Below are 13041 nucleotides of genomic sequence, written 5' to 3'. Positions count from 1 at the left end.
TGGATAAAGACTCGGGGGTTTATGCTGTCACAGCCACGTGGATAGGCGCAATCCACGTAACGAGCGATTTATCGTGCAGGATCAGCGTCGCGGGTGTAGCTTAAGCGAAGCCTCTGTACTAAAAGCAGCCCAACATTTAGTAAAGCTGAAATTATTTTCAGCAAATATACGCATGCGTCTCTTCCACGAGCTTTCGCTTTGACGACATTTCTTTAGCAGTAAGTAAAGAAGGATATCAAATGTAAAAAAAAAAAGAACTTAGCGCCCGAGATGTCCCTCCTACAAACGGCGATGGACGATGAGAAGTATAGTAATTTAGTAGAAATACGGAAATTACACGCCCCTATTGAAAATTTGCCCAATGGTGGGCATGATGGGACCCATTGCCCATCATCTTGGTGGATTATGGTACTGGGTAATGATGGACGCATGGTGGACAGATGGTGGGTGATGGACGGATGGTGGACAGATGGTGGATGATGGACGGATGGTGGGTGGATACTGGGTGACGGACAGACGGTGGACGGATGGTGGGTGGATATTGGGTAATGGACAGATGATGGCTGCACGGTGGGTGATGGACATACTGGGTGCATGCTGGGTGATGGGCAGATAATGGGTAGATAACGATGGGTGTTGGACGCCTGAGTCAAAGTCGAGCTATGCAATTACTTACAAAAATAAGACATCGCGCTTCTCAACGTGATTATAGACAACCTTTTACCATTGAGGTTAACGAGTTTACTTGCTGTGTCTACACGTGGCCAAGCATGTAGCCACATGTTGATGCAGCACGGAATCAATGAATGCATCTTGCACCAAATACTTATGTTTATTTGTTCTCCATGCTGCCATGCCTAACACGCACGCCCTGCTGGCTTGCTTCATAAAGTAACTTCTTAGGAACTTGCAGATGGGAGAAAGGCAGTTTTCTTGAGGTGGTGCAGTCAGCCAGATGGGGTGTGCTTTGAAGTACTTTTCCAGGCATGCTACAACAGAATTGAATAAAAACAAATAAGCTGCTTTCGCTAAATTTGGAGCAATAACATCAATGAAACCAGTTGCAATCACTTTGACCAAAAGCTTAAACTGTATCAAGTCAAATAAAAGGCAGCACGTAATCAGTCCACATGTCCGTAACGTTCTAGTACGTAGTTCATTGCCAAGGCTGGTGTGCAAACCCCATTAGCTACAAAGTACGTCAACGGATGTCCTTGCTGTGCGCTTTGAGACTCCATATTGCTATTTCTTATTCCAGCAATCTTTGACAAAAATATGCAAGCAAGTTCAACTCTTTGCCCATTTGATTTCACGTATCCCGAAACAACTAAAAACTATTTAAAGGCACTTTATTCGCAAGATAAAAGAAAAATATTTTTTGAAAGTATGCGGAAGATTGGCTTCACTGTCCTGCAACACAGAAGGTGCCCTAATTTTTATTCATTCTTTAGTGCAGAAAATGTCTGGAATGAAAAAGTAATAATGTGCGGGGACAAGCAGCCCATAAAAAAAGCCATGGACGCGTCGTGACGTTGGGGGTTTCTTTACAACTATTGCCGTGCACTGTCGATACGTTGAGATTCGGCGGTCATCCAAATCTGAGGATGCAGAAAAAAATATTCTCTGTAGTCGCTGCCACACTTGCAGGGGCACTGATATTCTTCGTTCCACAAAACTTAAGCGAACAAACTGAACAAAGCTGTTGCCAGCACTCGCGCACGTACGCCCTTTTCTAATTCAAGTTGCCAGAATCCCGCCCGTCCTCAATAAAATGCATGCTTTGACCGTGTTTTTATATTTTTTACTGCACTATCTGTGTAAGTCAAAGACAACGCAGCAAACTGAATCAGAATATCTTAATTGCAGCGCACCCAAACGCTTCTTTCAGCATGGACGAGCCCAGTTCTTCACTAGGAGCAGTACAAACCGTGTACGAACTCAGATCGTCTGTGGTAGGAAATGGGTTAAAAGGATTTTAAAGAGAAAAGAATTTCTGTCATTTAGTGCAAACAACTTCAGAGTACCAAAGATATCACTCGTTACACGAGAAGATGCTTGGTAGGCGATTCATGAAAGACGGTAGGCATGCAAACATGAACACAAGAGAGAAGTCGGGACAACACAAATGCTGACTAACCAACTAGCCGAATAAGGTTAGTCAGCGTTTGTGTTGTCCCAACTTCTCTCTTGTGTCCGTGTTGTATGCCTACCATCTTTTATCACGTATCCCTACCAACTAGCTCTGCTTTCTGGCATTGGTAAGCAAGACAATGCGCAAAAAGAAAATACACGAGGCGACGCTGCACAGATGTTCCCGCACGAGCTCTCCGTGACATCAGATTTTGCCAGCACCTGCTACGGGCAATATTCTTTACATTGTGTTCCTACAGACCTAAATCTTAACATAAGTTTCACAATATTTTAGCGAACTAGTGTGGCCAAAATACGATAAAAGACGTGACATTCGCAACGTCATGTTGACATGTATGTGCTGAGTTTTAGCATGAAATTCAACAAGTCAAACACTGGCCTTCATTTCCTCTTCTACTAATTTACCTATGAAGGTAAAATTACTGAAGTATATAAATGGCCTAACAGACTGCTTATGTCCAGCATGTGTAGCAGCCATTGACCTATATGCTAGGGTCCCCAAATTGAATGCATTCATTGCTCAGAACAGCAGACGTGACGTTCAAACTAGCATCACTTTTTTCGTAGAAAGTGAGCGCATTTGCCGCAGCCTCGAACCATCAGCACTCAATAAAGAAAAGGTAATCATCTACTGACCTAAAGATTCTAATCAGGGCACCATCAGAACTGACAGTTGGGCAAAGTGGTACTGATTCATCAATGAAATTTTGCTGGTGTTGTTTTGGTCTCTTCTTCGTTCTTGTCTAGTGTATTAAATGATCAACCAGAACGTATACTTCGTCGACCATTCTTAAACATCACCAAGTTTACACAACATTAGAACCCATACATATGCCATACTTTTGTGTGACAATGCAATCCTGCCACCCTTTCATTTAATATCAGTGATATGTATACAGACCACATTTCTTACAAAAAGCCTCGGCATTACTGTGTTTTCCAGAACACCTTTCAGATCTTTACAGGTGCATTTGTTGAATTTTTGCCTGTTTACTGTGGATGTACAGTGACGTGATGGCTGGATGATGTCTTCGCACAAATGTCACACAAATGTATAAGTTCCGAGGTCATGTCAACCGTGCAATTCATTTCAAACAGATTGACTGTGAACTATAAACAAACTCCAAGATCTGGATTACTTTGCAGTTAGAAAGTATATAGGTAAATTTCTCCTGTGCTCTTTTTGATGAGGGCTGATGTGCTGGCTAGAACTTATGAATATAAGTGCCATGCAATGATGAAACAGAAATCTCGGGCTTTCACATGCAGTTCAAAGGCTACCACATGTGCTCGGCACCATTTCCGCAGTTCGTACGGCAATACTGGACTCATGTTCAACCTATTCAAAGCTGGTGAAGAATATTTAGAATGACAGAAAGCTGAACAAATTGGTAATGATTCATCTTGAAACGAAGGTAGGCATGCAAACGCAGACACAAGAAGTGGGGTCAACACAAACACCAACAAACAAATGAAGAGGCATACAGCGGTGGAAAAGAAAGTGGACACAAATACCTTTACACGCATCTGCGTGATAGGGAGACACTTATCAATCCGGCACACTTGGAGCTTTACGTGAGAGATAACACTTCAGGAATCTGATTTCTTCGTCATGCAAGTCAGCTGACAGCTGGCTCACACATGCGGTTCCACTACTATCGATATGCCAGGCTTCTACCATTACAGGTTTTGACATTTCCACTCTTGTATGAAACTACGCATTCATCGAATTTTGGCTTGCACTTACACTCTCGACAATGCAAGGTTATATAAGATGGTAAACCTCCAGTTTATGACTCCTGATGTTTAGTTAATCTCTGGTAAACATAGCGGCCCATTTGCTCTTTGGAGAAGCAGCATCAGCGAACAGAAACATTATACCACACCTGTACGGCAATTGGTAAATTTGCTGGTGTGTTCTACAAAACAAATGTTAGTGCACGTTTTGTCTATTATCTGTTTATTCTTTCTCTGCAAGGTGGCGCAAATCTTACGTAGCTTATTGGCAGCCGTAAAGACAGCATTGACACTGTATGCACTTCCCACTTTCTTTAGCCTGTGAGATAAGCAATGAGTGTAAAGAATATCTACGGCACGCTTGTTATAGTTAATTTTTGCATCCATGTTTGCACCTGACACAGTCGGCTTCTTTAAAAGTTCAGTGACAGTGGCTATTGCGAAACGAGGATAACCTGCATCTAATGGACGCGTAACCTGTGCGTTAAAGCTGGCCTTCATTTTGTGTACAGACTGGTGAGAGATGAGTTAAAGCATGACATGAAAATAGCGTTTTTTTCTAAGCTTAGAATGCATGGAGTTGAAGTTTTACAACAGTATTGAAGATCCAGAAGAATACTGGTAGCAAACGTGGTTTTCCTGAAATGTTAATGAAATGCCTAAAGTTTGTATACTATCATTCTGAAGCAATATTTCAGTAAACTTCGGCCATCCTCCATTTAACTCAAATTGTTCAATCATTGAGGTAACCATGGATTCAAATTGGTAACCACAACAAAATATCAAGTAATCGTAACATGCGCAGAATTGAACTTGCATTGGTTTAAAGATGCCCCAATTCTCAGTGATTTATACCTTAGCACAGTTGACAATCGCTTAGAGGAGGCCTTAGGGAAATATATTATTGAGGTTTTTCATTACGTGGACAATTACATGATTGATTTTTTTGTAGCGGTGATAAACTTGAAACCGCGGTTACCTCAGTGAATAGACAATTTCATGTAATTGAACGAGGGCTGAACCTTACTAAATAATTGGCTCAGAATGACAGAATAGTACAATTGCAGGACATTACCTTAGTGTTTCTGTGGAACCACGTGTGATGGCAGTATGCTCCTAGATCTTCCAAACTACTGTTCAACTTCTCATCCAAGCATTCTAAGTTTCTAAGGAATAGTACTGGCATTGCTGTGTCATGCCATAAGTATTTTCTCACCAAGTCCTGTGTGAACACAATGAGCACCAGCTTTAATGAACTGGTTAGGCATCTATTAGATGTAGGTCATTCTTGCGTTGTAGTAGCCTCGGTAGCTCAATGTTTAAAGAAGCACATTTTGCTACGTCTGAATGTGGTTGCAGAAAGCAATAGCAACAAGCGTAGTCTTAGGTGTTCCTTACATTCAGTGATTATCTCATAGGCTAAAGAAAGTGGGAAGTAGATAAGGCATTAATGTTGCCCTTAAGGCTGCCAATGGGCCAGGTAAGATTTGCGCCACTGTACTGAGAAATAATGAGCAGGGAATAGACAAAAGGCAGACTCAAATATTTTTTTGCAAGACACACCCACTAGTTTACTGATTGCTGTGTAGCTCTTGTTTATAAAGTTCTTTGTAGCTGTGGCTGTTTCTACATAGGACAGATGGGCTGCTGTGTTATTCAGAGATTAACGGAACGTAAGAGGTCGTAAACCAGTGGCTACCACACTTATTTTTGCATTGTCGAGGGTGTATATGCACACCAAAATTCGATGAATGCAAGCTACTATTCGCTAGTATCGATATGCCTGGCACATTAATACCAGTGGAAGTGCATGTTGAGGCAGCCGTCGAATAACTTGTATAAAGAATGAATCAAATGCCTACACATTTCTCTCACGTAAAGCCCCACATCTGCCAGATTAATAAGTGTCACACCATGCCCGTGTGCAGGTAAGTGTCTGTGTCTACCTTCTTTTCAGCCGCTCTGCATTTATTCAGCTGTTAGTCAGCAATTCTGTTGTCCCGATTTCTCTCTTGTGCCCGTGTTTGCATGCCTACCTTAATTTAGGATGGTGAAAAGTGGCACGACCATTTGCTGCTCAACCGCAGTCTTGAAGAAAATGTCCCCACATTGCCAATTCATGAAAATATGACAGTTTTGCAAGTGAACCACGAACACAGCTGCAGGAAGGTGAAACATAACACTTACCTGACTCTCGCTGCATGACTTGAGTAAGCATGGTGCCTCAGGACAGCTCCTTTGCAGATCTAGAGCAAAAACGCAATACAAAATATTAAACAAAACAATACAAATAATGTTTTTACTATAAAAATGCATATAGGTTAAAAAGCACGAGCTCGTATAAGCTGCTAGTCAGATATTTTAAAAAGTTTCCAAGAAATAATTCTTGAAGCATCCACAAGCTACAAACATAAGTAAATTTGACAAGATGCATCGTCAGTGTGTGAGAATGCATTTTGGCTGTTACCTACTAGGTTATCTGCGTGCAACTTTTATAACAATACCTGGCAGAAACTTTATAAATGCACTTCATCTGGAACTGTGAGACGATTAATATTTACAAACGTCGATGACATAGAAAGGTTATGCGGCTTTGAATGATGATCAACAGTACATACATGACTTCCCCAATCAGCTGTGAAAATGGCTCAAGCTATCGCTCTCTCCCGGCTAAATACCCGAGACAAAGTTGACGAGCATGGTGAACAGTTTTATTAAACCCCCTTGCCAAGATAGCTGCTTACGACAGTGCAATGACATAGTCAACAAAGAAGTGCAAAATAAAATGATACGTCGGCCACGCCACCAGTTTTCTTTGCGTTGGCTTATATGTATTAGTAGAGAGGAGGTTGCTATTGCATATACTTCATTTTAGGCCAAAGACCTAGAAAAGTGTTCACATTGGCTCTGACTGCCTTGTTTCCTAGTGGCGTGTGTGTCATCTTCACATCCTGTCTAATGCTGTTTTATTGCCTTTTATATTGCACCAACCAGTGCACTCCCAATCAAGCACACTACTGATTGAGTTGTGCACTGCAAGGATGCAAATGTGGTTAACAAATATGAGCAAAAAAAATGCAAGGCACAATTATCTAGACAAACATAACTTTTTTTGAACGAGAAAACTGTCTTTCATTATTACGCTTCCTCCACACAGATTCCGCAGAAGTGAGTCGCAAAAGACATGTTGTTTTGATGGGCAAAATGAAGTATATGTGATGCACCTATTGACGGCCTTTTCTGTAGAATATACATTTTTTTTTGTTTTTATATTTTGAAGAATCCGGACACTAATAAGCACACAAGCTAATGTGCATTCATCATGTCTGGCTGAGTAGCTATTCAAATAATGCAACATTTCAATAACAGAGCGAGTTTCATAAAAAGAGTGTAAAAGAAGGTTACAGCTGTTGCTCATTGTAACACGTTTGCTTGCCCTCTCCTTTTAGCAGATTTCTAAAAAATACAACACAAGAAGGAAAATTGTAGTGATGCACCATATGGCACAAGGCAATGTGTGTGAGTGACTCATCGCTTAGCCTATAAAAAATGACACCATATCTTAAAAGAACAGTCATTCCTGCAGTGCCTGAATGTGCATTCTCATAAAGCTGAAATTGTTGGATTGTTTTGACACTACTTAAAAATTGATAGTTACTGACTCCAAATTGTTCCACAAAGAGTCCTATTCACCTTCTAGAGGGCGGCAGCAGCCCACTTTCGCATACGCTAGGCACCAATAAAATCTGAGAACATATTTTTCTTGACGAACAGCCACCATAGCATGGTTTTGCTGCATCAGAATAATTAAAACTGAGATTTACGCACAATGCAAGCTGATAACCATCAGTCGCACTAAAGTGACCACACACAGCAAGGGTCATTTTAAACCGTTATATCTCGTGAACAAAGCAAATGAGGACATATGATATTAAAACTGTGTGTTCATTGACAGAAGCGCTCTTCAATAAAAAATTGTCGTCAAAATTCAGACCGGATTTTTTATTTTTTGAAAAAACTCGCTTCTTTAACTATTTTTTTCTTTTTTTTGCATTGCCCGTAAAAAAATAATCTTCCATATAAATGTTGCAAAGGTTCTTTTCTATATTTACACTGTTTTGAAATTTCTGTTTGAAATAGGAAAGGCGCCAAGGTGCCTCAAGCTTAGCACACTTTTTTTATTTCGACCGTGTTTGCCATTTTTTCACATTTTCTTCCTTTTGAGAACGGCATAAAAAATGCATGGATATAATTCACAGTATTGCATTTTAAAACCAGGAAAAAAATTTTCAACACGTCATTCATAGTTCGCGTTAAATTCTGCCGTGAAATCCGAAAACATTGCCGTGAGCAAAAACAAGAGGCCCGCACCGCCACCTTCAAGTATTTTTTTGCCACTCTGGGAGAATAAAATGTTCGGTTCACTGCACTTTGAGTGTGCCCACATAACACAAAAAACCCAGGCAAAACAAAAATATCGACCAGACAGGCATGTTTGATCTCTCGTGGAATCACCCTGCTGTGCATTGCTGCTGTGTATTTGTGGAATGTGTTTTCTCAGCAATGCTTGGTTCGAGGCCACCGAAAATACCATTTTATAAGAACAAATGTGCTACTGTTAATTTCTGGGATGTCAAACTCAACAAATCCACATCCCTTGGCACGTGTCACTCAATGCATTAAAAAAAGTTTAGCCTGGCTGGTATAGATTCTAACAGGGTATCTCCATCCTTGATCGAATTTCGGCGCTAAAGAAGTTCATAGTATGGTAACATTCACCATGGTGCCACTCACTGGTACCAGGGAGACCGCAATAGGAGGAATCTCTTTGTCGTGTTCCACTTGGCATTCATGACCAAAATCATATGGCTTTGAAGATGTGTGTACAAAGTATGGATAGGCACTGTACGCCTCAGGAAGCATTGCTTTTGTGTGCCTATCTGCAACAAATGCATTTATGCCACGGGTATCTCTCGCTGGCATGAGGTGTCGCCAAAGTACCACGAAAATTCAACTCTAGGAGAGAATGTTCAGAGCCATGTGTAACGTTCAATGCAACAACAAAAGCAAGGATTGATTGCAGGCCTACTTGGTTCACAATGAGAAGGAAAATGTTACAAGGGTCAATAGTGTGTGTAATTGTGCTTCTTGTATTGCCCAAAAGTGCTGTAGCATTATAAAAAAGAGCGCCGTGAGAACACCACCTAACTTTGAATATGTAGGAAAGCTTCAAAATGGTGCTCCAGGAACGTTCACACATGTTGAAATGAAAACAGCAAAAAAGAATGAAATATTGCACAAAACATCACAAGTCATGGCGTGATTGTCATAACTGGATGAGGGATTTCAAGCTCCCTCAAAATTTAGAAATGCTGCATGTTCATATAAACGCACACACACATACGAACACATGCACAAAAAAACATGAAGTATAGCAAGGCCGCTACCATTAACAAATTTTCTGGCTAGGCCCCTGCATGGTGTGTATTTGTGTGTGGTATTCTGTGCTATCTTCATCATGACCCTCTAGCAATAACACACAAATCTCTTTGCTGTACAAGGTTGTATACATGAAAGCCAAATTGCCTGAATGTGGCCCTATTTCCTTGAATCAGTGCAGGAATTATGGGCGGTGCCATTACTAAACATGCAAATGGAAACAGGAATAATCCTTGATACACAGGAATACACGGAACAGCAACACAACAATGTAACCGGTTTCTAGACTTGACAAATTTGGCTGTTTTGGTGCCTGATATAGGTTGTTGTTGTTATAGATTAAACTAGACCTAGAAATGAAACGACACACTTTAGTATTGAGCAGCTTCAGATCTAAATGCATTTTAAATTTGATGTTGATGTGTGGCACATATGTCCTATGTATTATAGAAGATTCCTACTCCACATTACCACTCCTACATGTTCCTATGTTCGCGCGTAGCAGATGAAACTTATTGAACCTCACCACATGTGAGTAGTCACACATAAATCGCAAGTTTGATCTGTGATAACAATAATGTCAAAATTGTTTACAGCAGAGCTGTGACCTACCTGCATTTGTTAATCACTCGGGTTCACATCAGCATTGGCTGCATATGGTCATCACCAGCAGGGGAGGTGGCTGCAACAATTTCTTTGTTAAAGCATTGCCAAGAATTTGGTCTGGTTTGTTGCCAAAGAAATCTGGTAGGACAGGCTTTGAGAGAAGGTTGTGTAATAAGGCTGTTACCAGTCAACTCAGAGGTTATGCCAAGCAGGCATGGTCTCACGCAAACCATGCACTGAATAATAATTGGGACTGACAAATACAGGGATATTTTTAACTTCGTTCATCATGGAACACATTATGCACTGATTAGCTTATGTGTTAGACAGAAAATAATATGAGGGAGGTCAATATATTTCACTAATAACACACATCCTTGTCAGCCACATGCTATAATGGGCATTCCACAATTACCCATCTAAGAAAATGTGAATAAATGTTATCTGAAATTTTTAAAGCCTCATCGTACATGTGATTATTGCTCAATACACTTTCCCATGGATTCTACTGAATGAATGTCAACAGCATGTGCTTTGCTGCCTTCAACATAATTTATGAGAAATACACTTTGTGCTTGATGAAAATTGCTGAGTTTTTGCAGAATTTCTGTGGTCTACATGTCTTTTTACATCCAACAAAGCTCCGCATGCCAGTGTTTCACTGTGCCATGTCAGTGGATTAACACGGGAAGTTGGGCGAGTTGCTACGTTATCATATTCAGCTGAACGTGCAGCACGGCATAGGTGAGGAAAGAATTCGATGACACGGCGCTTCATTCCTGGTCTATGCCACGTTGCACGCTCAACGAAACAAGCCATGTGAGTGCCATATTATCTACCTTAGATGCAGGGTGGCTTGTTTGTGCCCTTAGCAACATACACAATGTGCAACCACATTTATAGCATACTTTACGCAATTTAGCATACTTTAGCAAATAAGATTTATGGTGCCGTAACAGAGCCTGAGCTCTAGTTTGTGGGTACGATTACAGCGCTGTTTAAGTGGTGCTTTATGATACTTACCAGCGTCATGGAAAACTGCAGTCCACCTATCGCTCCACCAGTAGAGCGCGAATAGTGTATGAATGGTTTTACATAAACGCACTAGCACATAAACACAGTGATGAGTGCTTACCACAAGCTATACAGCTGCAGAAGTTAGGAAACAAGTAATACCAATCCAATAAAGGCAGAAGTTGAGGGTAAGATGGGAGCTGGAAGAGATGAAAAATTCATGAACACGGGGTGCCAGCAACACCCCGTGCTCACGAATTTTGCACGTAATACCACTGTCACAGGTAACTGCAATGCACGAACGCACATACAGTGCCGAAAGCAATAGCAAATTCAGATGAGAGTACGCCTTGCCAAATTAGGTCAACACGCATAAAAATGGGTCAAACTGACTAAACTAAATACAGTGTCATGCTGCAAAATTGCTTTAGCAAATCCACCTTAGCTATTGCTTAAAAGACGACAAACAATGTCCAAGAGTGCTAACCTAAACGCTTTTGACGGTCACGTTACTTAAGGACGCACAAAATGCACGCCTAAAGAAAATATCCCTACATACACTTTATTTCTCCCACTGTACTGATTCACGGCTCATGGCTCAACACGGTGGCTGGAGATCATTCCTTTAGAGTTCCTTCAAAAGAAAGAAATAAATCAAGCTTCGATTTCATTGCTTTACCCCAAGTAAGTTGACAAGTGTAAACTGCACGCATAAAACACATGACGATGGTGTGTCTGAGAAAAATGTCTCCTTTCAGCAAATTTTAACATAGCGCAGTGCGTGCGCACGAGCTAATTACCAAAACTTTATATAACTACTGACTACGCTCTTGGACAAACGTCGTGCGCAAGCACCATGCACACAACAACGATATGTGGTACCAACAAGTTATGCGATTTCCTTCAGCGACAACGCATACTACAATAAGAACGACTGACAACGTACGAAGCGTAACATTCAAAATCACTTACCTCTGGCAAGAAAGCACGCTGGAAGCGTGCACTGCAGGATGACCGCCGGTTTTCAAGCGATGCGCAGAGCAAGGAACGTCCAAGCTACCCGCATCCGGCTGTCCGCCGGTATAGCTCCCGAAGTGCTCGACCGTCAAGGCATTTTCTAGGCCCACGGAGCGTGCCGTCGAGTAAAGATTGCGGTGCTGCTACTCACTGATGTGTGGAAACGTTTGAAGAGGGCACGGTGTAAAGAGGGTCTCCAAAGCTAAGAATCACGTCCCTCGATCACACCGAACAAAGGAGTCGCAGAGAACGGAGTCGCACGGCCGGCATCTGGTGACTATTTGCACGGTGCCGCGGATCATACTCAGTGAAGAACTTGCGCTTACGTCAGTAACCGCAACACACAACACACAATGCGAGGTAACGCAGTAAAGGTCGACCGCATGAACAAAACTCGACACTACGACGCACACACGAAATGCAGGACGCCGCCATGTTTGGAAAGAAAAAAAAAAGCGACAGGGCGATGGATGGATGGATGGATGCTATGAGCGTCCCCTTTAAAACGGGGCGGTGACATGTCTGCCACCAGGCTCGAAGAAAAAAAAAAAAAAAAAAAAAACTTCCTTGTTTCATGTTGGCCTAATACCTTATCTACATTGATTAAATCTATGTTATTATACCAAAAAATATAAATTCACGGTCCATCTCTCTGCCTCTTAAGGCAAAATGACCTTATTTTTCCCCCATTATTTATTTTTGTTCTTTATCTCTACTTTTCTGCCACCAATACTCTAACCGTCTCTTACTTATTTCTATCGCGGACGTGTTCAGCTTTCCATTGTTGTCCCTAAAACCCAAGGCTTCATGTAGACTCGTGCCCACACGTATACCTGGGTGAATATCGCCACATTCAATCAGTACATGTTCCATCGTTTCCTTAGTTCCCCCGCAGCATGTACATTGTTCTTCTTCGTTACTAAATCTCGCTTTATAACTACGCGTTCTAAGGCAGCCCGACCTTGCTTCAAACAGTAAAGCGCTTCCCCTTGAATTATCATAAAACCTTTCCCTCCTTATTTCGTTTTTTCCTTTTCGGTAGTTACTCAGAGCCGGCTTCTTTTCCATCGCTGTCAT

General features: G+C 41.4%; 1 long non-coding RNA gene across 1 annotated transcript; it reads right to left on the bottom strand.

The window, feature by feature from the left end:
• Window positions 1–579: 579 nt before the first annotated feature.
• Window positions 580–12404, bottom strand: LOC119406108 (uncharacterized). Its single transcript, XR_005186537.2, has 4 exons — window positions 11920–12404; window positions 9940–10009; window positions 6076–6134; window positions 580–989 (listed from the first exon to the last, which is right to left on the bottom strand). It is a non-coding gene; the product is annotated as an uncharacterized LOC119406108 (long non-coding RNA).
• Between the last annotated feature and the right edge of the window lie 637 nt (window positions 12405–13041).

This window comes from Rhipicephalus sanguineus, chromosome 9 (genome assembly GCF_013339695.2).
Source record: "Rhipicephalus sanguineus isolate Rsan-2018 chromosome 9, BIME_Rsan_1.4, whole genome shotgun sequence".
Lineage (NCBI taxonomy): Eukaryota > Metazoa > Arthropoda > Arachnida > Ixodida > Ixodidae > Rhipicephalus > Rhipicephalus sanguineus.
The sequence above is the reverse complement of the archived record's forward strand: the minus strand, read 5'-3'. Positions and strand labels throughout refer to the sequence as shown.